Source organism: Dendropsophus ebraccatus, chromosome 12 (genome assembly GCF_027789765.1).
Source record: "Dendropsophus ebraccatus isolate aDenEbr1 chromosome 12, aDenEbr1.pat, whole genome shotgun sequence".
NCBI lineage: Eukaryota > Metazoa > Chordata > Amphibia > Anura > Hylidae > Dendropsophus > Dendropsophus ebraccatus.
Window position 1 is genome coordinate 70,722,792 of NC_091465.1, and position 26,984 is coordinate 70,749,775.

General features: G+C 46.6%; 1 long non-coding RNA gene across 3 annotated transcripts in view; it reads left to right on the forward strand.

The window, feature by feature from the left end:
* The window catches only part of LOC138769661 (uncharacterized), an 80,351-nt gene that overhangs the window by 18,064 nt on the left and 35,303 nt on the right, over nucleotides 1-26,984 (forward strand). The gene's annotated exons all lie outside the window — the stretch shown is intronic.

Here is a 26,984-nt window from a genome sequence, read left to right on the forward strand (position 1 = left end):
GATGGCTGAGATACAGCCGGACCTTAATGGGTTGTCACGTGACGCCAGTGCCACGTGGGCACACAGGTGTGATGGCACACCTGCTTTTAGTGTGTTCGTCTTCACACCACCTTATGCCCACTAGCGTTGGTCCACTTCTTTTTAATAGGTCCACTTCTTTTTAATATTTTTATTAATGATCTTGTAGAGGGGCTACAGAGCAGAATCTCCATTTTTGCAGATGATACTAAACTGGGTAAAGTAATCAGTACAGAGGAGGATAATATCATATTACAGAGGGATTTGGAGAAGCTAGAGGCTTGGGCGGAGAAATGGCAAATGAAGTTTAATGTGGATAAATGTAAGGTTATGCATTTGGGCCATAGAAATAATAAGTACAGTTATGTGCTAAATAATAAAACACTGGGTAAAACTACTTCCGAAAAGGACCTGGGGGTATTGGTGGACAGTAAACTCAACTTTAGTGATCAGTGCCAGGCAGCAGCTGCCAAGGCTAATAAAATAATGGGATGCATCAAAAGAGGTATAGATGCTAAAGATGAGAACATAGTTTTGCCTCTTTATAAATCACTGGTCAGACCACACTTGGAATACTGTGTACAGTTTTGGGCACCGGTATATAAGAAGGACACAGCTGACCTAGAGCGGGTGCAGAGGAGGGCAACAAAGGTCATTAAGGGAATGGGTGGGTTACAGTACCAGGACAGGTTATCACGCTTGGGGTTATTTACGCTAGAAAAAAGACGTCTTAGGGGCGATCTGATCACAATGTACAAATATATGAATGGACAGTACAGAGATTTTTGTAGTGGTCTTTTTACTCCTAGGTCTGTAACAATGACAAGGGGGCATCCTCTACGTCTAGAGGAAAGAAGATTTCATCATCAGCATCGACGCGGGTTCTTTACTGTACGAGCGGTAAGACTGTGGAACTCTCTGCCACATGATGTTGTCATGGCTGATTCAGTAAATAAGTTCAAGGGAGGCCTGGATGCTTTTCTTGAAAAATATAATATTACAAGTTATGGGCATTAGATTTCTGGTGATACGTTGATCCGGGGATTGTTCTGGTTGCCATTGCAGTCGGGGGAGGGGGGAGGGGGGGAGGGGGGGGGGAGTTTCTCCCTGTGGTGGGGCGTTTGTCTTCTGCCTCGTGGGGGTTTTTCGCCTTCCTGGATCAACACAGTAGGATTTTCCTAGGTTGAACCTGATGGACTCTTGTCTTCTTTCAACCTTATTTACTATGTTACTATGTTACTATGTTGGCCGAACCGTACTAATGGGTGACACAGGACCCAGACCTTGTTACCTGGGTTGAGCGGAATGCTGAGGGTTCCCTGCTGACACCCGCGCTGCGATACAGAGTTCCTAGGCTACTGCAACTTTGCTCTGTCCGGATCAGTTCCTAGTTCTTTGCCTCTATAGTGGATACTGTCCTGCTCTGTGACTTCTCCTTGTCCATGGCTGAGGTTATCTTTTGGCTAGTCCTCTCCTGAGAGGTTTAACACTGCATAGTGCTTGGTGTAGATACTTGTAAGAAGGTTGGTAACAGTGTTCTGTCTTGCGTCCTACCCATGCGGGGTACTGGGTAGGACTGACTACTTGGGGACCTGGCAGAGGGCCAGGGCCCAGATAGGACTGCTGTGGAGAGCTATCTAGCTTGCATCCTTCCTCCACACCGTCCCGAACAGAAGACTCTTGCTCCTCCCCCACCCATAGGACTAACTTCCTCTACAGTGTGTAGGGTGCGCTGTGATTTGGTAAAAAGAGTGCAATAAAAGAACAGAGAGGAGAGGTGATAGGAAAAAAGAAAGCAGAAATCCTACTGGTCTACAGATTCTGGTAACACATAAACAAAATAACCTTTGCAATCCTTCAGCTGTGCAGCTTCCATATACTAACACACAATACAGTGACATCTAGTGGCTAACTCTCAATACTACTTTCATCATAATAAGACCACAAAAAGTACAGACTTTTGCGAAGGGTGTATGTAACAGTAACACCCCTAGTGGGACAACACACATACACCTGTCCCTTCATCCCTGACAAAGTCAGTGGTCACCTGCATGGGCTTAAGATTTTATCCCTCCAAGATCAGCATTTATTCAAAAGGAAATGTAGCAAGATCCACACAAAAAAACCATTCAGACCAGACTATATACTTATACAGTCTATAGCCCAGACCTCAGACCAGACTTCATGCTACCCTTGTCACTCTCAGCTCTTGTTGTCCACCCTGTTTTGTATGTTCTTTCCAGAATGACCTCAATAAGGAATTATTATTTAAAGGGTTTTTCCCATGATGAAACCTATTTTCAATTATAATAACTTAATTTACCAATAGTTAGTAATTTATTTTACTGTCTGCTCAGTTCTGTCCACTGTGTGTTCCTCCTGTGGGTGTACTGGGTGGAACTATAATCAAGAAGGCATAGTGGTTGAGAGATAGAGATGGATGGATTCCCAGCTAGAGTGTTCAGCAGGAACAGGAAGTTCCTTACAGGATGTACAGGAAGTGCCTTGCAGGATGTACAGTAGACAGGGAGTGCCTTACAGGATGTATACATACAGAAAATGTCTTACAGGATGCATACCTGACAGGAAGTGCCTTAAAGGATGTATACCAGACAGGAAGTGCCTTACAGGATGTATACCAGACAGAAAGTGCCTTACAGGATGTATACCAGACAGGAAGTGCCTTACAGGATGCATACAAGACAGGAAGTGCTTTACAGGATGTATACCAGACAGGAAGCACTTAACAGGATGTGTACCAGACAGGAAGTGCCTTACAGAATGTATACCAGACAGGAAGTGCTTTACAGGATGCATACCAGACAGGAAGTACTTTACAGGATGTATACCAGACAGGAAGTGCCTTACAGAATGTATACCAGACAGGAAGTGCTTTACAGGATGTATACCAGACAGGAAGTGCTTAACAGGATGTGTACCAGACAGGAAGTGCCTTAAAGGATGTATTCCAGACAGGAAGTGCTTTACAGGATGTATACCAGACAGGAAGTGCCTTACAGGATGTATACTAGACAGGAAGCCCTTTACAGGATGTATACCAGACAGGAAGTGCCTTACAGGATGTATACCAGACAGGAAGTGCCCTACAGGATGTATACCAGACAGGAAGTGCCCTACAGAATGTATACAAAAAAAAGAAAGCGCTTAACAGGATGTATACCAGGCAGGAAGTGCCTTACAGAATGTATACCAGACAGGAAGTGCCTTACAGAATGTATAATAGACAGAGAGTGTCTTACAGGATGTATACCAGACAGGAAGTGCCCTACAGGATGTACAGGAAGTGCCTGACAGGATGTATACTGGAAAGGATGTGTCTTACAGGATGTACAGGAAGTGCCTGACAGGATGTATACTGGAAAGGAAGTGTCTTACAGGATGTATACCAGACAGGCAATAAAGAAAACAAAGCAGACATATCGCATCAGAATGCATTATAATGGAAGTCTATGGGACTCCCAGTATACACAATTGCTGCAAGCCCTGTAGACTTAAGGCCCAATTCCACAGAGCGATTATCGCCCGATAATCGTCCGTTACAGCCGATAATCGGCCGTTACGGCCGATAATCGTCCCGTAGAATAGAAGGCAACGATCAGCTGACATCATTCATGCCGGCTGATCATTGCAGTCCTTTGTTTTTCAACATGTTGAAAAACAAACGACTCATATAGCAGCGATCTGCTGCCGTCACTCCGTGGAATAGGAGCAGCAGCAGCAGACGCTGCTGTATGCTATGGGCTGCCCGGACGATCTAGCGATCACCTGGGCAGCCCCCCTGGACTCACCCGCTCACTGCCAACACGTGGAATAGAGGCGGCAGCGAGCGGGGAACGAGGAGCAATTGAGCGCTGACAGCCTCCAGTTGGCTCGTGGAATAGGGCCTTTACATTCCTTAGACTTTTCATTGGAGCAGTTTAGAGGGGAGATAAAGGGGCACAGGGTGTGCATTCATACTCTTCTGCCCCTTAATTCTAGCAATTGTCTGGGGTCACAGCACCCGGACCCCCACCAATACACTCTTCTGACCAGTCACTATGACATATCATAAGCTTGTTAAAATGATAGACATTTCCCATTTACATTTGTGTTGGAGGTCACGCTACAATTCAGGGGTGACCCCCATTCTATGCACATGAACAAAATACTTTCTTTAGAATTTGTTTATCTGCCTTCTGGGCATAATAAAAGCCGCAGACCATGAAAAGAACAGAATAGGAGGAGAAGAATGTTTTTTGATAAGGAGAATACTGTTAGGCTAAATAAACACAATGTAAAATACAAGCAGAAAAAGACACCTGTATTTCAGGGAAACTGTATTTTTCATGTGTATTTTAGAATATTTTGTGTTTTTTTTTAAAGTGCACGTAAGGTAATACACGTTTACAACATGCAAGCAATGAATGACCATCCTATGGGCAATCTAATCCCAGTGGTCAGTGTATCCAGAACGGATGATTTATGGTCCTAAATGTGCAGGGATGAATGGCAAAAGTAAAAGCAGCAAAACCAATAATTGACCTCATCACAGAGGTGATTCATCCCCGCCGAGATTTGCTGCATGACATCTGAAATTATGCGAGTTGCTCGTCATTTGCTTCTTAGCAACAGATTACAGATTGTCACAAGTGTCAGTTTATAATCTGTTGCTAAGGAGCAAATGATGAGCAACTCCCAGGATTCCAAGTGTCACGCAACAAATCCGGATGGGGCTGATGATGATGGTTTATAGTAATGACGGGTAATCAGTTTACCAAGATCAGTTTCATTTCTCGAATGTGTGAGCGGAAAATCAAGTTTTTATGTAAAAATTTTATTTTTATTTTTTTTGTTCATTAGTATAGTCTGGCTAAATTATTTCTGCTTTTAATATTCTTTGGGAACAGTAACTGTTATCTGCTCTGGTTATGTCCAACTCAGTAACCTGGTGGCCAGACTTTTACCACACTAGAGCAGCTCCAACTCAACTTTGCCCCATTTGCAGGTTGGATTCTACTTAATTCTACTCTGAAAACACAAAATTTTAGCTGAAAAGTTTAGCTGAAAAATGTGTGTGTGTGGGGGGAATGAAACCCACCAGATTTTTTTATATATATACAGTAATACCTCAGTTTTCGAATGCTTTGGAACTTGAACTGCTTGGTATTCGAACAAAAATTTACCCAGAAGTAGTGTTTGGAATTCGAACTTTGCTCGGTTTTCGAACGTTTTTTCGAACATTTTTGCGAGCATGGATGGTGGGTTGTACCTGGTGAGTTAAGCAGTGGTGAGGCTTCACATACAGTACAGTGCTGTATAAGACTGCTGGAGTGCATATACAGTGCTGTAGTAGTACAGGCAGTGCACCACCGTCTCCCATACATTACAGTGCTTGGATGGGGGGGACGCTATACAGTAAAGGATGGGTGACTATTGTACTATAATTGCTGGTTCTGATGAACATTTCTTATGTTTAATGTCCTGTACAGTATATAGTGCTGTTCTGTACTGTACTGTAGTGATTATACTGAGCACTTATCAGTGTAATAAATGAGGATTGTAGGTAATTATTGGTGGCTGCTGGAACCAATTAATCACATTTACATTATTTCCTATGGGAAGACACTGCTCGGTTTTCAAACTGCTTGGTTCTCAAACTGCCTTCCGGAACCAATTAAGTTCGAGAACCAAGGTACCACTGTATATATTTGTTTTTCAGGTCAGTTTGGCATTTTTCAGTGCATTTGCAGTTTTGTGAAATGGCAGCAGGGCCTGCTTTCATGACCGAGGTCATTGGTGCCTGGATGTCCGGGTCAAATTAATGCAATGTTCCTCCCCGCCTTCTAAGAGTCATAGCGCTTTTATTTTTCCACCTACAGGGCTGCTTGGGGTGTCATTTTTTGTGCCATTATCTGTAGTTTTTATTAGTATCATATTGATGTAAAAGAAAAATTTGGTTCGCTCTATTTTAATTTTTTTCCTGATATATAATTAAAAAAAAAAAATCAGCATTCCTGTGTTTTTTTTACGTTTACGTCATTGACCGTGAGGGAACAATAATCTTATATTTTAATGGATCTGACAATTTGCATGCTACGATATATAATATGTATATTTATTTATTTTTACATACTTTTTTTATAATGGGCACGGAGATATTTTAAACTTTTATTAGGCGGTTATAAGGTTTTATTTTAATCCTTTTTTTATTACACTTTTTATACACTTTTATTTCACATTAGATTGCATGTACTGATCTATGCTATGCCATTACATAGCATAGATAAGTACTATCGGCGATCTGTACATAGAGCCCGCCAGACTCTATCTACAGACCGTTCATGAGACAGGACAGAGGTAAGCGTCTTACCCCTGTCCATCAGTACAAGTAAACGGGTCCTCCACAGCCATGATCAGTCAGTGACAGGTGCTTAACCTGTCACTGACTTCATTAAATGCCCTGATTGCTATAAATCGCAGCGTTTAAGGGATTAATGAAAGGCAGCTGCGGGATCGCAGCTGTCTGTCATTATCTCCGGCCTCGAACACACTGATGTGTGCGAGGCTGCTCACACTACAACAGTCCCGCACACTTCTAAAGCACCTCACAGTCAGGAATGTATATACAATCCTGATATACATATTGATGACGTGAAGGGGTTAAGTCTGGCATTTTTTTGCGTTGGGCTTAAAAATGTCCCTGCAGTGCCGAGGCTCTGAGGATTTATGTAGAGGAGCACTGCCTCTACCTAATACAGTGCGCACAAAGTGAAATCTATACCAGCTCAGAGACGGCCTGGTTTTAATGACATTTTTCCTGCGGAAAAATGTTAAATGTGGCGCACACAGAGGCTGCACCCCCAGTTGTGCTCTCTTCCCACCCGATGAGAATAAAATGTTCCAGCATTTGCAAATAAACTACGAGCATCGGGCCCATCTGCACCAGAAAAAGGCATTTTGGCCTGATAATAAATATCCCCCCGATGTGTATATATTTTTCTTTACTTCTTTATTCTAAACACTGGAATCACATGATAAAGAATCACATGACTTGTACTGAAAAAAAAATGTAGGGGATAAAACACCAGATATAAAAGCATCTATGTAACGCCTGGAGTAGTGGATCCACTGGGCCGTCACCAGCGATGGCACTAACCTCACCAGGGAGCGGAGTCTAAGGGGCCGCTGGTTTTCACCAGAGCCCGCCGCAAGGCGGGATGGACTTGCTGCGGCAGGCGACCCCCAGGTCGCTACCCCTGGCTTGGTTGCTAGTGACGGCAGGCGAGGCGTGGCAGGAGCAGTAGGCAGGAGATGGTGCTGGCAGAGGTCTGAAGGCGAAACCGCAGGTGACAGGCTGAACACAGGAGCAATGGATTAACAGGGGAGTAGGAACCAGGAACAAGGACTAGGGACCAGGTAGCGGATAGGAAACAGGAACAACAGGGGGCTGGGCCAAACGCTATGGGAAGCATGTAGAGGCTCCAACGCGAGGGACAGGGCACGCTGGGATTTATAGGAAGTGATTGGGTGCAACTACCAATTAGGGGCGGACTGGCCCTTTAAATCTGAGACAGCCGGCGCGCGCGCGCCCTAGGAGGTGGGGACGCGCGCGCCGGCCGGCACAGACGGAGACAGGAGTGGAGGAGAGGTGAGGCGCCCCCAGGGGCCGAACTAGCAGCAGCGCCGGGTCCCTGCACAAGGACCCCGGCAGCTGCATGGGGCAGGAGGAGGTCGCAGCGGCTGGCCCGGAACACGGGACGCCGCCGCGGCCATGACAGTACCCCCCCCCCCCTTTGGCCTCCCCCTCTTTCTTGCCTGCAGATGGAGGCATCAGGCAAGTCTTGGTATTCCGCAGGTAGGCCGGACAAAGGCTTGGCGGGCTCGGGGGACAACATAGAGTACTTGGGCTGAGGTGACCTCAGACACTGGTTGGAACAGTCCTGACCCCAACTGAGAATCTTCCCGGTTCTCCAGTCCAGCTTAGGGGCATGTAATTGCAGCCAAGGGAGTCCCAGGAGGATGGTGGAAGAAGAATGGGGCAGGACGTAGAATGAGATCTTTTCCAGATGTGAAGTGCCCACCTGGAGGACTAGAGGTGCGGTCTGGTAGTGCACATGATCGGTAAGAATCCGCCATCTCTGGACCAATGTAGCTGCAATAAAATTGCCTGCTGACCCAGAATCGAGAAAGGCAGTAGTCTAGAGGGTTTGTCCTGAGGGTGTCTGGATGGAAACTGGCACTGACAACTTTGGAGAGGTGGCATTCACACTCAGGGAGACCTCTCCCACCGGACCTAGGTGCTGGAGTTTCCCGGACGCTTGAGGACGTTGGGGACATCTCAGCCGAAAGTGATCCAAACCACCGCAGTAGAGGCAGAGATTCAGCTCCAGACGACGAATTCTTTCATCTGGCGTCAGGTGAGCCCGTTCCACCTGCATAGGAATCTCAGGAGTCGACTGGGACTCCGGAACGTCAGGATTCTGGAAGACCGGCGCCAGCTGGTGATGGCGACGGGACAGGCCTAGTCGCCGTTCATGCCAGACCTCCTCCTCTCTCTCAGAAAAACGAGTATCGACCCTGGTGGCCAGTAGGATGAGTTCGTTCAGGGAGGTAGGTAGGTCTCGGGCGGAAAGCACGTCTCTCACCCGACTGGACAGGCCCTTCTTGAAGGTGGCTATTAGAGCGGCCTCATTCCAGTCTAATTCTGCCGCCAGGGTGCGGAACTGGATGGCGTAGTCACCAACAGAGGAAGTTCCTTGGGATAGGTTGAGGAGAGCAGTCTCAGCCGAAGACGCACGGGCAGGTTCCTCAAAGACAGAGAGGAACTCGGCCAGGAAAATTCGGAGATTAGCAGCCACAGGATCATCACGGTCCCACAGTGGTGTGGCCCAGGCCAGAGCTATACCTTCCAATAGGCTGATGATGAAAGCCACTTTAGAGCGCTCGGTGGCAAACTGACTGCTTAGAAGTTCGATATGCGTGGTGCATTGGGTCAGGAATCCTCTGCACAGCTTGGAGTCACCAGAGTATTTACTTGGGAGAGGCAGTCGAAGTGTAGAAAAAGCAGCAGGAGGTGGTGAGCGCTGGGCTGTAGTATGCTGCTGTAAGGCGGCAGTGAGTTGCTGGATCTGCTGCGACTGTTTCTGGATTTGTTGCGCCTGTTGGGCGACCACTCGGGCTATGTCACGGATATCAGGCACCTCGCCGGGATCCATGGTTGGAGCCTACTGTAACGCCTGGAGTAGTGGATCCACTGGGCCGTCACCAGCGATGGCACTAACCTCACCAGGGAGCGGAGTCTAAGGGGCCGCTGGTTTTCACCAGAGCCCGCCGCAGGCGGGATGGACTTGCTGCGGCAGGCGACCCCCAGGTCGCTACCCCTGGCTTGGTTGCTAGTGACGGCAGGCGAGGCGTGGCAGGAGCAGTAGGCAGGAGATGGTGCTGGCAGAGGTCTGAAGGCGAAACCGCAGGTGACAGGCTGAACACAGGAGAAATGGATTAACAGGGGAGCAGGAACCAGGAACAAGGACTAGGACCAGGTAGCGGATAGGAAACAGGAACAACAGGGGGCTGGGCCAAACGCTATGGGAAGCATGTAGAGGCTCCAACGCGAGGGACAGGGCACGCTGGGATTTATAGGAAGTGATTGGGTGCAACTACCAATTAGGGGCGGACTGGCCCTTTAAATCTGAGACAGCCGGCGCGCGCGCGCCCTAGGAGGCGGGGACGCGTGCGCCGGCCGGCACAGACGGAGACAGGAGCGGAGGAGAGGTGAGGCGCCCCCGGGGGCCGAACTAGCAGCAGCGCCGGGTCCCTGCACAAGGACCCCGGCGGCTGCATGGGGCAGGAGAAGGTCGCGGCGGCGGCCCGGAACACGGGCCGCCGCCGCGGCCGTGACAATCTATAATAATTTACACTAGAACGAGAAAATGCCAGAAAAACTGCAAAAAGAGCAGGTAATTTTTTTTTATGAATCATGTACAACATCATCATGCCAGCACCTATTGAAATACTAATTTTCTTCCTGAAGGTTGAAATTTCCATATATTACCATTTTAGCTGCCATTGGTATATTGTTATGAATACCCTTTACTATATTATTACACACTGATCGGCCATTGCCTCAATACATCTGACAGGTGAAGTCAATAGAGTTGATTATTTTGTAACAATGGTGTCTGACAAAGGCTGGGATGCTGTAGACCAAATGATCAGTCAGTTAATAAATAGGCAAACATAAGGACCCAAGGGACTTTGTGATGTCTAGATGACTAGGTCGGTGTACATACGCGTCACCAGTGGCGTAGCGCCCGCGGGCCGCTACCAAGGGGGGGGGCCCGCGAGGCCCCCACTTGCCACTGTACTGCTCCCCTCCCACTCCCTCTTGTGACTGCAAGCAATGTTTTTTCTTGCGATCACAAGAAAAAACGGGCCCCGGCTGTCTTGCGGCTCCCCAGAGAGCTCTGTGTGCGCGGGGTAAGTACTTCTGGCTGAGGGGGCATTGCAATGAAAAAAAAAATAGGTCCCACCAAGCTCCGCCCCCTCCGCAGGAAGCCCCGCCCGCGCGTGTGACTTGGGGACTAGAGAAATCATTCAGGTGAGTATAGATTTTTTTGTTTTAAAGGGGATGATGAGGGGTGTAGTGGTATGATGATGATGATGAAACAAGAGGATGATGAGGGGTGGAGTGGTATGATGATGAAGGAACAAGAGGATGATGAGGGGTGTAGTGGTATGATGATGAAGGAACAAGAGGATGATGAGGGGTGTAGTGGTATGATGATGAAGGAACAAGAGGATGATGAGGGGTGTAGTGGTATGATGATGAAGGAACAAGAGGATGATGAGGGGTGTAGTGGTATGATGAAGGAACAAGAGGATGATGAGGGGTGTAGTGGTATGATGATGAAGGAACAAGAGGATGATAAGGGGTGTAGTGGTATGATGATGAAGGAACAAGAGGATGATGAGGGGTGTAGTGGTATAATGATGATGGAACAAGAGGATGATAAGGGGTGTAGTGGTATGATGATGAAACAAGAGGATGATGAGGGGTGTAGTGGTATGATGATGGAACAAGAGGATGATGAGGGGTATAGTGGTATGATGATGAAGGAACAAGAGGATGATGAGGGGTGTAGTGGTATGATGATGAAGGAACAAGAGGATGATGAGGGGTGTAGTGGTATGATGAAGGAACAAGAGGATGATGAGGGGTGTAGTGGTATGATGATGAAGGAACAAGAGGATGATAAGGGGTGTAGTGGTATGATGATGAAGGAACAAGAGGATGATGAGGGGTGTAGTGGTATAATGATGATGGAACAAGAGGAATGAAAGGGGTGTAGTGGTATGATGATGAAACAAGAGGATGATGAGGGGTGTAGTGGTATGATGATGGAACAAGAGGATGATGAGGGGTATAGTGGTATGATGATGAAGGAACAAGAGGATGATGAGGGGTGTAATGATATCATGAAGGAACAAGAGGAGGATGATGGGTGTAGTGGTATCATGATGGAACAAGAGGATGATGAGAGGTGTAATGATATGATGAAGGAACAAGAGGAGGATGATGGGTGTAGTGGTATGATGATGAAGGAACAAGAGGATGATGAAGGGTGTAGTGGTATGATGAAGGAACAAGAGGATGATGGGTGGTGTAGTGGTATGATGAAGGAACAAGAGGATGATGGGTGGTGTAGTGGTATGATGAAGGAACAAGAGGATGATGAGGGGTGTAGTGGTATGATGAAGGAACAAGAGGATGATGAGGGGTGTAATTATATGATGAAGGAACAAGATGAGGATGATGGGTGTAGTGGTATGATGATGAAGGAACAAGAGGATGATGAAGGGTGTAGTGGTATGATGAAGGAACAAGAGGATGATGAGGGGTGTAGTGGTATGATGAAGGAACAAGAGGATGATGAGGGGTGTAATGATATGATGAAGGAACAAGAGGAGGATGATGGGTGTAGTGGTATGATGATGAAGGAACAAGAGGATGATGAGGGGTGTAATGATATGATGAAGGAACAAGAGGATGATGAGTGGTGAAGTGGTATGATGATGAAGGAACAAGAGGATGATGAGGGGTGTAGTGGTATGATGATGAAGGAACAAGAGGATGATGAGGGGTGTAATGATATGAGGAAGGAACAAGAGGATGATGGGGGGTGTAGTAGTATGATGATGAAGGAACAAGAGGATGATGAAGGGTGTAGTGGTATGATGATGAAACAAGAGGATGATGAGAGGTGTAATGATATGATGAAGGAACAAGAGGATGATGAGGGGTGTAGTGGTATGAAGGAACAAGAAGAGGATGAGGGGTGTAGTGGTATGATGATGAAGGAACAAGAGGATGATGAGGGGTGTAATGATATGATGAAGGAACAAGAGGAGGATGAGGGGTGTAGTGGTATGATGATAAAGGAACAAGAGGATGATGAGTGGTGTAGTGATATGATGAAGGAACAAGAGGATGATGAGGGGTGTAGTGGTATGATGATGAAGGAACAAGAGGATGATGGGGGCGTAATGATATGATAAAGGAACAAGAGGAGGATGAGGGTTGTAGTGGTATGATGATGAAGGAACAAGAGGATGATGAGGGGTGTAGTGGTATGATAATGAAGGAACAAGAGGATGATGAAGGAACAAGAGGATGATGAGGGGTGTAGTGGTATGATGATGAAGGAACAAGAGGATGATGAGGGGTGTAGTGGTATGATGATGAAAGGGCAGGAGGATGAAGGGGTAGTAGTATTATGATGGAGGTGGTTGTAGTATGATGATGGAGGAGCAGGAGGATGATAGGGGTAGTAGTATGATGATGGAGGAGGAGGAGGGGACAACAACATAGGGGGCATTTGTAAGAGGGATAAAATGGGGGCCATCTATATGAGGGATAACATGGGGGGAATCTGTAAGGAGGATAAAATGGGGGGCCATTTATATGGGGGATAACATGGGGGGCATCTATAAAAGGGACAACACAGGGGGCCATCTATAAGGGGGAAACATTGGGGGGCCATCTATAAGGTGGACTACACGGGGGGTGTATACAATAGGGGGATATGTACTATAAGGGTGGTCACATAGTGTCAGGGATAACTACTAAATGAGGGTGTAAAGGGGCCAATACAGATGTGTAGTGTGTAGAGAGATGAGGATGGTGAGGAGCGAAGAGCCTAATATCTTTCTCTGGCAGACTCTGTGGATTCGTGGTTCGGAGAAGTTCTCATAACGGCCCAGGGCAGATGGAGAAGATGAAGAAGTCCCCTGTGAGTCACTTGATATAACTGCACTGTAATATATATGGCGTATAGAGCCTGTGTACAGTGCGCCCACCTCTATATGACTGTATGAAGTGATATTGGTCTATGTACAGAGGATTTTATTCAGTAGCAGCGGTGGTGTTAGTCAGTATGTGGTAGTGTTAATCAGTAGCAGCGGTGGTGTTAGTCAGTATGTGGTGTTATTAGTCAGTATGTGGTAAGGGGGGGCCCAAGTTGACCTCTTGCTCCAGGCAGGGCTGTATTAACAGCTTCTGCTGCCCTAGGCACTAAACCTGAAGACGCCCCATCTTCACGCACCTATTGGCGATGCCAGACCTGACGAATACCACCATACCCCCCACCCCCCTTGAAAAGACACCAGATTTACTGGCAAGTCTGAAGGGAGGATGGTAACTAAAAAAATAAAAACAAAAAAAAATGTTTTTTCTGTTTCCCTGCTCCCTGGTGCTGCCCCCCTGCAAGGTGCTGCCCTAGGCACAGGACCACGGGTGCCTAGTGGTAAATACGGCCCTGGCACCAGGGCCCAAGAGACATTAGCTACGCCCCTGCGCGTCACTTACCTGGGGGAAGAGATGGTACCTGGATGTGGATGTTATTGTGAAACGTACCACCTACCTACACAGCGGGGGAGATTTATCAAACATGGCGTAAAGTCAAACTGGCTCAGTTGCCCCTAGCAACCAATCAGATTCCACCTTTCATTCCTCACAGACTCTTTGGAAAATGTAAGGTGGAATCTGATTGGTTGCTAGGGGCAACTGAGCCAGTTTCACTTTACTCTTTCTCACTTTACATGTTGGATTGTTGGATAAATCTCCCCCATTGTATAGACCAAGTTTCGCCCTTTATGACCACTTTCAGCAATAATGGTCTGAAGAACATGACGAAGAGTTCAAGAAGTTATCTTTGCTTCTAAATTTTCTAGATCTGCATCTGACACCTCTTTTATGTTCGCCTGCATCATCACAGAGCAGTGGGGACTATAGCTTAGGTCTGTCCAAGCCTGATTGTTTGGCATTTGATTGCCAGTGGCTGCAGAAGTTGGATGCCACCTGTAATCGAATGCTGCACGCTCTAGTTCGGACAGACCCAAGCTTGCTATAGATTTGCTCCTCTCTACTTAGCCTGGGTTCACACTGCGTTTTCAGCATCCGTTCAACAGATCGTTTTTTTTTAACAGTCATAAAAGTAGTGTCAACAGTACTTTATTGTGCGTAAAAAAAAACGCATCCGTTTTGTTCCCTTTTTTTTTTTTTTTTATAATGGAAGTCAATGTAAGAACGGATCAAAAACGGATGCACACAAATGCATACATTTTTTGCAATCCATTTTTTGCAAAAAACTGATCCGTTAAACGGATGCTGAAAACGCAGTGTGAACCTAGCCTTAGCAACAGTGCCTACAGATAGTTTGAAGTAGTCTGTCATGGTGTACCAAGTGTGCCATGCTGTAATGTCCTCCCTGCTTGACCTCTTGGTTTTATTTTAAAAGGGTTGTGTGAATTATTAACACGTGTGTGTGTGTGTGTGTGGTTATCAAGACCTGTGTAGGTGGTACATCGGTCTTAAATTAGGCCCCCTTTTCCCTGTCTGAATTCACTTAGAGGCGCACTCCTCTTAAATTGGCCAACAGTGGTCCCAACATGCAGGCTTAAATCATGATAAATGAGGTGTGGGAGGAGGCCCACCCAAAAGTGTTTTTAAAGTGGTCTTAGTGACCTTTAAGGTGCCTTATACTAGGCTACCACCACTGAAGCAGCCTGGTTTGGGCCTCCAATGCTGGGATTATAGGAGCTCGTCTCTCAACATGACATCAGAACATCATAACTCCAATCCTAGCAGCTTAACGCTTTACATGCCGTGGTTAAATTTTCACTATGTAATCTGTGGGGTTCTGTGATTTCATAGCCAGCCCGAGTGCCATTCACTGGGTGCCAATGGGTTTTCATGATAGGCAGAGGCCTTCTGAAGGCCTCCAGGCGTGTCATGTATGTGCCCCTATATAGCCATGCCATAGACATAAAGTGGACAGGCACAATACACTGCATCACAATGGTAATGCAGTATAATATATGACCGGTCAGAGGATCGCTGCTAAAAGTTACCTTATTATCTATATAAAAAGAATAAAAAGTTTAATAAAAAGTCAATTTATGTATGTTACGCCATAAACAGAGGCAGCAGGAACGAAGAATTTTTTTGTTTTCTTTTATGGCTGTTCAGGAGATATGGAGCTGAAGTACACGTTAGGTTTTTAAAGGGGTATTCCACTCAAACCTAACTTTTGATACGTTTCTGCCCATGGTGAGACTAACAATTCTTTCCATACTTATCCATAATTATCCATTCAGTCTCCTCCCCCCAGTTCTAAGCTACAGCTTCTGCTGAAGACATAAAAAACTGTGTGAGCTTTTCTCTCTGTCTCCCGCTTCTCCCCTCTCCCTTCTGATACGGATTATGTAAGTCCCTAGTAGGCTGTATCTGCAATTTTGTAGCTTTTTTTGTAATGTTCACATTACAAAGTTGCAGATAGGGACTTGTTAACATCAGATGTCTCAAAAGAGAAGGGGGAGAAGAGGATTGAAAGCAGAGAAGGATTGAACAGCTCAGACACAGTTTTTTGCATCTTTAGCAGAAAGCAGCAGCCCAGACTGAGTAGATAATAACAAATATGAAATGCTAGTCTCACCATGGACAGCAACATGTTTGAGTGGAATACCTCTTTATGGTGCGTTCACACCTACAGGATCTGCAGCTGATTTTCTGCTGCTGATCCGCAGCAGATCTGCAGCAGATTTCATTTAAATAACTGAACACAGCATCAAATCTGCACCATCAAATCTGCTGCAGACCTGCTGCAGATACTGTAGGTGTGAACGCACCCTAAGGAGAAGTTCTGTTCATATAAGCAGCTCATGTGGATATTTGTCCATTCCTAAGGCAGCTTGCGTTATTTAACATGCCGCATGCTCCTCCGACAGCATACAATGGGGGAGGGGTAGGTCCTATCAGCCAGCAATCAGGACATTGCGGAGTGGAATGACACTTATAATGGGGCAGTGAATACTGGCGAGTGTATCAGAAATGCATCTGAATGTCAAATATCTGCTATTTTGATTGATGAAATACAATTGTCGTCCCTTCTGAGGCTGAACAATTATCATTAGAGCTGATTGAATTTTTCTTAAATCGCACATTGTTTGGCTAGAAGAATCGCAAAATTGCCTCCAAACAAGGTGCCGCATAGATCTCAGTGACATTACTTGCCGTGCATTCTCTATTATTACATTTGCTTTGGGATGTGGGTCACATCTGATTGCTGAAGGAGAAATGATCACTTAACCAGATTACTACACATCATAAGAGATGTCATTCTGCTTAAACCGCAGCACAAGGGGCAGGACGCCAGGGCTCACTCGTATATTTACCACATTACTATTCATTCCTGGATGATACTTGAAGTCAAGCTCTGCTCTGGTGACACTTGAAGGTGCATCTCTACTTCATCTTCAAACATGATTGAAAGATTGTATGGTGGGGGGGAGGGCGGAAAAATGCAATTGCTAGAAGGTACGATTTGTGCCCCTTGTTTATCATGGCTGTTTCTTTAATAGGGCTCAATGACATCTCATATCTTTAGCTCTATCTACGAATCTAGGATAAAAACAAATATAATCACTAAAAGTGGCACCAAATATAACAAAATATTGATAAATATGCCATCATAGGTGCTCATTGGTAGGATACGCCTGTGCAAACTTCATGCTCCATAGTTAAAGATGAGTGAGCTGAGCCTCCCGAAACCAGATAACTTCTGAACTTTGCCAAAAGTTTGGTTCACTCCCGAACCAAAGATGGTTACCATAAAAAAAACAAAAACAAAAGGTATACTTACCTGTCCACGCTCCCCCAGTGTCCTCTTGTGGGTCTCCAGGGTCTTCAGACCTGTAGAGTAACAGCCTTCTCAGCCAATCACAGGCTGACTGGGATGGGATAGCATCGTGAGCAGTGATTTGCTGATTGGGCTGTCACTCTAGGGAAAAGAGTGGCAGCCTGCTTACTGTGGCCCTGAGTGGCAATTGACCCACCCGGACTATCGGTACCGCCACCCACAGTTCAGGGAAAAAAAACCCCAAGGTGTATGGTTAGTGTGTATGGGTGCTGGTGAGTAGGAAGGATGACAGAGTCCCAGCGTTATCAAAAATAGAACAAATTTACTGTAAAGTCTTTTAGCAATACAATACACTTTGGTAGAATAGATAAATCTTCACATAGGCTTCAGTGCTGAAACTTGTTTGTGCTTGAGGAGGTGCTGGAGAAGTTGAGTAGCGGAGAGGTAGTTGTAGCGATGCTTGGAGAGTTTAGAGTAGAAGAGAGTAGAGGAGAAGAGTTTGCAGACGGAGTCCTAACCAAATGTAGCAATGTACTCTGCCGGAACTTTGAAAGAATACTTTGTAGAGTGAATACTTTACTTGTACCCATGTATAGACTTCATCTGACCACCTTCTGCCCTACAGTGTCAAGTTACCCGTCCTAATAGGGTGATACAAGCTCATGTCGTGGTTATCTGGATGAAGCTAGGTTCTCGGGGGTATCCCAGTTACTTGCACTGCGAGGGGGCTGGTCCTATCCAGGCTAGTTCCTCTTGTGTTTGAGGATACTTCCCTGCACTTTTTAGACAGGTTCTTGGTGTGGGCTAGGAGGTTCCTGGACTCTATTCCCTTAAAGTGACACTGTCACCCCCTATTTGCATTTTGACTGCTCTCCACAGGTGTAAAGGGTAAATGTTACAGCTTTCATTACATATTTTATATTATACCTCATGGTGCTTGTTCTGGTAAAAAGTCATTTTTATCACCTGGGGATTAGTATATGTGGGCAGGGCCTCGCGGCCTATGTGCCACATTGCCCCGACCCTACGACCACTTAGCCCCGCCCCATCCGTGACGTCATTGCCGCATAGTCCCCGCATAGCTTTAGGCTGGCCCTTCCAATGGCTGCTGAGGGGGCAGGGCCTATGCGGTGATGACGTCACATATGGAGGTGGGCTAAGTGGCGCTAGGGTCGGAGCGAGGTGGCACGTAGGCCGCTAGGCCCCGTCCACATATACCAATCCACAGGTGATAAAAACGACTTTTTACCAGAACAAGCACCATGAGGTATAATATAAAATAAGTAATGAAAGCTATAACATTTACCCTTTACACCTGTGGAGAGCAGTCAAAATGCAAATAGGAGGTGACAGTGTCACTTTAAGGTGCTTAGCACTGCATAGTAGATATAGTATAAGTACTGGAATAACTGGTTGTCTCTAGCTGCATCTGAACACTTGGGTGTCTAGACTAGACTGCACTACACACTTCCTCCCACATGGAGCTAACTAGCTCCTCCTACAGGGGCTGTGTGTGTGTGAAAAGCAGCAGGGATAGGTAGAAGAAGAGAAAGCACCTCCGATTGGTTAGCACAGAACACATGGTAACACAATAACTAACCTATTGCTCACTTCAGCCGTGCAGACAAGAACATAAGCATATAAGAGACACTGACATCTAGTGGCAAAACTGTAAACAACTCCCTCACTACTTAACCTGGAGTGAGATCTTTTCAACAGGTGCCTAAGGCCCTGAATAGTGGGACACCACATATCTATCTATCTATCTATCTATCTATCTATCTATCTATCTATCTATCTATCTATCCATTATATCTTTTAATAACTGCCATTTGTTTGCCTTGCTGTTCTCCCAAGTCCGCAGATCTGTCTTTTTATTGTCGTCTTCCAAAAAGCAGTAGCAGGCGAGCAGTGTTAGTGACTTTGGGGAAGATTGTCACAGCTGTTAATAAGTGAAGCTGAATGATCATGAACATCTTCACAGAGAAATGTTTTCATGCTTCAACATGTCTCAGAAAATGTGGAGGAGGCAGATCCAACAGCTTGTAACTTTTCCTGAGAGATGACATTCTGTTCTCTCTCCGTGCTGCCTCTTACCACCTGGATCATCTCTCCCACAGGTGTTCACCATATTTCTCTTCTCCATTATACTATCCATCTTTCTCATCATTGTCTTCTTACGGAATATTTCCTCTTTATATGACATGTTACAAAATGAATCTTATGGCTCATTCTAGGATATTCTGTCACATGTGGAGATCCTGATAGATTACAGCATGAATATACCCAGTGCAATGTCACTGAAGCATCGAGAACGCTATGTATGTATACTGGATAGGGATGGCACCGGCCAAACCAAATCACATTGGGTGGAGGGAGGGGATTTATGATTCAGTCTATGCCTGGTCTTGGTGTAACAAAGCCACAAATTTTTGTAAAAAAAAATTCACTGCTTGGAGGGTTTACTCTGTCCTCTCCACTGTGAAAAAGTGTGTAGGGTAGGGCTTTGCCTAATAGGGAACACGGTCTCTACGGCCGGCAATTGCTGCTGTAATACTTTAATTAAAGGGGTACTCAGGTGCAAATCTTTTGCTTTCAAATCAATTGGTTTCAGAATGTTATATAGATTTGTAATTTACTTCTATATAAAAATCTCCAGTCTTCCAGTACTTATACGCTGCTGTATGTCCTGCATGGAGTGGTGTTTTCAGTCTAAGGCCCCCTTCACACGTCCGTGTCAGTTTTTACTGTCAGGAAATCCTGATCAGGAGGCCTTAAATGTCATCAGGATAGTATCAGGATTTCCTGACAGTAATCCGTTTTTACCTTCAGGAAACCATCAGGAAACCATCAGGAAAAACCTTCAGGATTTCCTGATGGAAGAAGTAAAAATAGGACATGATGGGAGATGTAGTTCTGCAAACTGGATGTCCACAGCTTGCGGAAGTACAACTCCCATCATGCCCGTCTGACAGGTCATGATGGGAGTTGTACTTCTGCAGCCTGTGGCCATCCAGGTTGCAGAAGTACAACTCCCATCATGACCTGTCAGCAGGGCATGATGGGGGTTATACTTCTGCAAGCTGTGACCATCCAGTTTGCAGAACTACATCTCCCATCATGACCTGTCAGATGGGCATGATGGGAGTTGTACTTCTGCAGCCTGTGGCCATCTAGGTTGCAGAAGTATAACCCCCAACATGCCCTGCTGACAGGACATGGTGGGAGTTTTACGTCTTTGGGGGGGGGGGAGGAGAGCGAGAGCAGTGATCTCACCTGTCCTGGTCTTCTGCTGGGCTGCTGGGTGAGCGATCGGGCGAGCGACAAGGCGGGCGGCCGAGATTCGGGGGCCGCCGATGCTGGCAGTTGGGGGCGGTCCGGTAGGGGGGGGGGGTGTCGGGGGGTCGTCAACCTGAAGTCCGGGGGGGGGGGGTTTCCGTCGGTTGTCGCCAAGCGAGGGGGCCGGGCGGGGGCCGCCAACCTGAGGGCAGGTGCGGCGGCAGCAGCAGGACCCGGTGCACTCCAGGACGCGCGGCACCAGGGAGCAGGAGGACGGAAGAGTCGGGTGCAGGGTGAGTTGTGGGGGAGAGGGGTATAGGCGGTGGGGGGTGAGAAGGCAATCCGGAATCACGGCCACTTTCCTGATGTACATCAGGAAAGTGCCCGTGATTCCGGCGCTCCCATAGACTTCTATGGGGGCGTCCGGGCCGGAATTCCGGACAAAAATAGGACATGTCCTATTTTTTCCGGATCATTTTTCCGGAACGGACGCCCTTCCGGAGAAATCCGGAAGGGTGTCCGTGCCTAATTAAAGTGTATGGGTCCGGAAAACCGTCCGGATTTCCTGATAGGAAATCCGGGTGGTTTTTCCGGACGTGTGAAGGGGGCCTTACACAGTGCTCTCTGTTGCCACCTCCAAGAGCAGTAGGAACTGTCCAGAGAAAATTCCCATAGAAAACCTCTCCTGCTCTGGACAGTTCCTGGCAGGGACAGAGGTGGCAGCAGAGAGCACTGTGTCAGACTGAAAAGAATACATCATTTCCTGCAGGACATACAGCAGCTGATTTGAGATTTGAGACTTGAGATTTTTAAATACAAGTAAACTACAAATCTATGTAACTTTTTGAAACCAGATTTAAAAGAAAAAGATTTTCCCTGGATAACCCCTTTAACAGGCGTGCATCTTGTAATGAATCTGCTTAACCCAGAAGTTTACTGAAGAGTTTACTTAGTAAATCCCCCCTATAGGGTCTAAAGTTATTCAAAATTCTTAGAGGGGTACTCTGGAGAGTACAGGATTTTTTAAACACATTGGGGGGGAATTATCAAACATGGTGTAAAGTGAGACTGGCTCAGTTGCCCCTAGCAACCAATCAGATTGGTTGCTAGGGGCAACTGAGCCAATTTCACTTTACACCATGTCTGATAAATCTCCCACATTGTGTTCCTTTGTAATAAAACTTCATTAAAATAAACATATACTTTTGTTGTATGAATTGCTTATATATGGACTTGAGTGGCAGCAGTAAGGGGCGACACGAGCCTCTCTGCTACAATATAAGTCAATTGTTCCAATTTAAGTGATAATCTTCTGGTGTAAATGCTGCAACAATCAAACTAGAAACGTAGAATCGTTCGTGTGTCATTGATCGCACCTTTTGAGCTGACCTCCAAAAATTATTAATCTTAATAATTATATTTATTTGTATAGCTCCAACAGATTCCGCAGATTTGTTAATCATTATGAAGTCTTTCAGTGTAAACGCTCATAGTTCACAGTGTATAGATATGAACAGAATTACAAATATTTACAGAATATATACGAACACAATTACACTTGCATTACCGACTTTTCATTACAAATGATCTTTTCGTCTAAACTCCTATCATATAAAAAAAAAAAAATTATCACTTTGCTTGTCATTTGCTAAACGAGCAAATAAGCGATTTATCTGTGCATGTAAAAGGACCCTTACTCTATGAGCGGTTCTCCCCACCATCCACACACTTAGATGCTGCACAATCCATATGTAACTTTGTAAAACTTGTCTTCGCCTTCTTTATGTTTTACACTCACCTGGGTGGGGCTTAGCATTCGTTGAGCCCCCCTCTCCCTGCCTCAGTCTATTGCTGTTTGACACGCCCCCTTGTGATGAAGCAGGGAGAGGTGGTTCAACTGACACTAAGCCCCGCCTTACTGACACTGTCCAATAATTATAAAAACACACAGAAAAAAAACTGACAGTATCACTTTAAAGCAATGTATGAGGAAAAAAAAAACAACTTTACCACTTTATCCACTTTTTACAGGATAGGGATACCCAGCTGATCACTGATGTCCAACCACTGATCCCAAAAATAGAGGAAAAAAATAGAGAACAGCATGTGTGTGTGTGTGTGAGACCAGCAGCTGAACCACCACAGATCGGCTTGTTCTCAACTGTTCTGTAGATTGGGGATAACTTTTGATGCTGGGAATACCCTTTTAGGATTGTAGCCCCTGGAAGCATTCACATTAGGCTACTACATTTGATCATCAGGCTATAATTTGATTCAAAGAATAGGCATTCATTTAAAAGGGTTACCCCAAGGGTTACCCACAGCATTGGGAATAGCTTGTAATTTATGGAACTCCAATCTCTAAAATGGAGACTTCTGAACAGTAAAGCAGCAATGTAAGTACCATAGGGAGTGTAAGCTGCCATTCTATTAACTCTATTCACCTCTATTGTTTTAAAGAAAGATTTAACCCTGTCCAATCCCCACCCATAATCTAAGCTTGTTTTTAATAGGTTTCTATTACATGACTTGAGCTGATTGTCAGTAGAGATGAGCCGACTTTTCGGATTTCTGGTTTGTGAAAACCAGAACGATTGGCGTCGGAATCCCGCTGTCTGCTTGCTTCTTGCAGCGGGTGGATACCTCCTAAGGTATCCATTGGCATGGGCTGTATCCCAGTTTTCCAGGCGTTCCTTAGGAGGTATCCACCCGCTGCACGGAGTGAGCAGACAGCAGGAATCCGACGCCGATCGTTCTGGTTCTCACGAACCAGAAATCCAAAAAGTCCGCTCATCTCTAATTGTCAGCTGCACATCCTGATCACGCCCTGAAACTGCAAAAAATCCTCTCAGCCTGCTCCATTTTGTCTCCACTCCTCAGTCCTCTCCCTTCCTTCAGAGACAGAAGTCACATGATCTCTGTCTCTTCTGTTGTCAGACAAGCTGTAACAACTCATCTGCAACCCCCGCCCACCACTGACATCACACAGTGATCACCTGGCCAAGGGTAGAGAAACAACAGCTTCTCCTGAGCAGTATAGGGGAAAGAAGACACAGTTGTTTAATCTCTCTCTCTCTTTCTATTTTTTTATGGGATCGTTGGAGTTCCCCTTTAATCCTGTTATAGAGATCAGTGGTGGTTCCAGCAGTTGGACCCCCACAGATTAGCATGTCACACCCAATCCTGTGGATAGGGGATAACAGGCTTAGATGGCAATACCCCTTTAACAATGAAATAATAGAAAAGACAGGTAAAGTTGTCCTCATCTTGCCCACCTTACATCACAGCTCCGCTCTTGTTCTGGCTGAATTGTAATAAGTCATAATAACAAACAAAACCTTTTCTTTTAAGTGGCGCAAAAGTGAAACAAAGAAATGAAACGTGAAAGGACAAAGCAGTTAATGTAGATGGGGGGCTTAAGTGCGCTCGCTGCGGGAGAAGGTGGCTGCAGCTATTGATCTGTGCTGTAATCTGCGACCTGCGTAGAGAGAGAAGGGAGCAGCCGCTGCTCCAGCCACCTGCTGAGACTCAGAATTGCTTTTCTCTTATTAAACATATCATTTGTGCGGAGCGTTCCGGCCATGAATATTTATCCCTGTCTGGAATTGTCAGTCATTGGGTTTTATAACAATTACATAACGGCCTCCGCCAGCTGAAGAGTTTGCACAAAACAGCGGATAAAGAATGTGCAGCTTTATATAGTGCTGTGTATATATACTGCATATGTCCAGGTGGTAAAACGGTGATAATGGGGGCTCTCCTGTGTTCTGCACACTACGTATATGTGCTGTAAATACATTAGGGTGAAGGAAAGCCAGGTACCTGGTCACTAAATGTAGTTTAATAAGGCATTATAATGCAAACAGTGATGGCATCTGTATATTACAGAAAGGTATCTATAGTAATAATTTTACAGGTATTGGCAAAAAAAAAAAAAAATGATATATATATTTTTTTAAAGGGGTTAGCCCAATATTAAAACATGTTGAAGATTTATAGGATAGGCAATAAGTATGTGATTGGTGGGGACCCAGACGGATAATAAGAGCAGAGATCCCTTGTCCTTTTGAGTGATATGGACAGCAGTGTACAACCCTGACTGCTATTCCCCCCACTCATTATAGACGGCCAGATCATCACCAATTCTATATCCTTTTGATAGGGGAAATATTTTAATCTTGGGATGGATCTTGAGAGAATAGTATTATGTGAAAGCCATTTAAATGAATAAGAACCCATGTAAAACATGGTAAGATTTAGTCAGCTGGTATAGGGTCTGCTTTTATAGAGCAGTTCCCCCTTCTGACTCATAGAATAGGGTCCTGCATTTGGGGTTATGATGTTCACAATTCTCAAAAGTACATATTGCTGAATTTTATTATTTTTTTCCCTAATACATTGCTTTAAAGCAAATGCACCATTATGAATAATGATTTTTTCCCCCCCCTACTACCTTTTCGGCACAAGCACGGGGATCCCAATGGTGGGTCCTTTTTTCAAAACACTGCCTGGTTCCCATGCTTGGTGCCATTCTCTTCTTGTGCACCAGCCTGGCTGTATGCATTGGGGACCCGATATGGCGACCCCATTTTAACATTGTCCCCTCCCCTCTGTGACGCGATCACACTTGATTCTAATGGAGGCGTGTCACAGAGGGAAGGTCATATTGTTGCACTGGGGGCGCCAAGCCCACCTCCAGTGCTTAGAGCTGAGTTGGTGCATGGGAAAGAACAGCACCGTTGGAGTTTTGAAAAAAGGACAGTGCCACCGGGATCCCTGCGCTGGTGCCGACAAGATAGTGGGGAAAGAAAAAACACTATTCATAATGGCACATTTGCTTTAATAAAGTTATATTATTTTTCCATTGACAGGCAGCAGTAAGTAGCGACACGGCCCCTTTGCTGCCACCAACACTTACTGTACTGGTACTATATATAAGAATGTACAGTACACCGGGGGCTGCCATCAGTGGCGTAGCCACCGTGGTCGCGGGGGTCGCCGCCGCGACCGGGCCCGCCACAAAGGGGGGCCCGCGGGGCCCTCAGGGCCCTGCAAGGCCCTCCCTTTCAATCACTCTTGTGACCGCAAGCATTGTTTTGCTTGCGGTCACAAGAGTCCGACTCTGTCTTCCCCCGGCTGCTGCGCAGCTGCCGGGGATGTCGCGTCTTATCCCCGGCAGCGCACGCATCCCAGAGCTCCCTGCGCGCCTTGGGCCCTGACTTCCGGTTCCGGCGCGCAGGGAGCTCTGGGATGCGCGCGCTGCCGGGGATAAGACGCGACACCCCCGGCAGCCGCGCAGCAGCCAGGGACAGACCGAAGGAGTGAGGATCAACGTGGGAGCGCGTTGTCAGGTGAGTTAAGTTTTGTTTTTTATCAGCCTGTATGGGTGGGGGGAAAGAGGGGGGCATCTATGAGGGGGGGGGGGGAAGGGGACCATCTATAAGGGAGGAGGGGGGGGGGGGTGAAGGGGACCATCTATAAGGGAGGAGGGGGGATGAAGGGGACCATCTATAAGGGGGGGGGGTGAAGGGGACCATCTATAAGGGAGGGGGGGTGAAGGGGACCATCTATAAGGGGGGGGGGTGAAGGGGACCATCTATAAGGGAGGGGGGGTGAAGGGGACCATCTATAAGGGAGGGGGGGGGTGAAGGGGGCCATCTATAAGGGAGGGGGGGTGAAGGGGACCATCTATAAGGGAGGGGGGGGGGTGAAGGGGGCCATCTATAAGGGAGGGGGGTGAAGGGGACCATCTATAAGGGGGGGGGGTGAAGGGGGCCATCTATAAGGGAGGGGGGGTGAAGGGGGGCATCTATAAGAGAGGGGGGGTGAAGGGGACCATCTATAAGGGAGGGGGGGTGAAGGGGACCATCTATAAGGGGGGGGGTGAAGGGGACCATCTATAAGGGGGGGGGGTGAAGGGGACCATCTATAAGGGAGGGGGGGGAGAGGGGGCCATCTATAAGGGAGGGGGGGGGGGTGAAGGGGACCATCTATAAGGGAGGGCGGGTGAAGGGGACCATCTATAAGGGAGGGGGGTGAAGGGGACCATCTATAAGGCAGGGGGGGGGGTGAAGGGGACCATCTATAAGGGAGGGGGGGTGAAGGGGACCATCTATAAGGGAGGGGGGGTGAAGGGGACCATCTATAAGGGAGGGGGGGAAGGGGACCATCTATAAGGGAGGGGGGGAGAGGGGGCCATCTATAAGGGAGGGTGGGGGGAGAGGGGGCCATCTATAAGGGAGGGGGTAAAGGGGGCCATCTATATGGAGGGGGGAGAGGAGGCCATCTATAAGGGAGGGTGGGGGGAGAGGGGGCCATCTATAAGGAGGGCAACATGGGGGGAGAGGGGCCATCTATTTGGGGGGGGCAACATAGGGGGAGAGGGAATACACAGAGGGGGGCATATATTATTAGGGGGTCACATAGAGTCAGGGCTACCCACTAAAGGAGTGTGTAAAGGGACAATACAGATGTGCAGTGTGTATATAGATG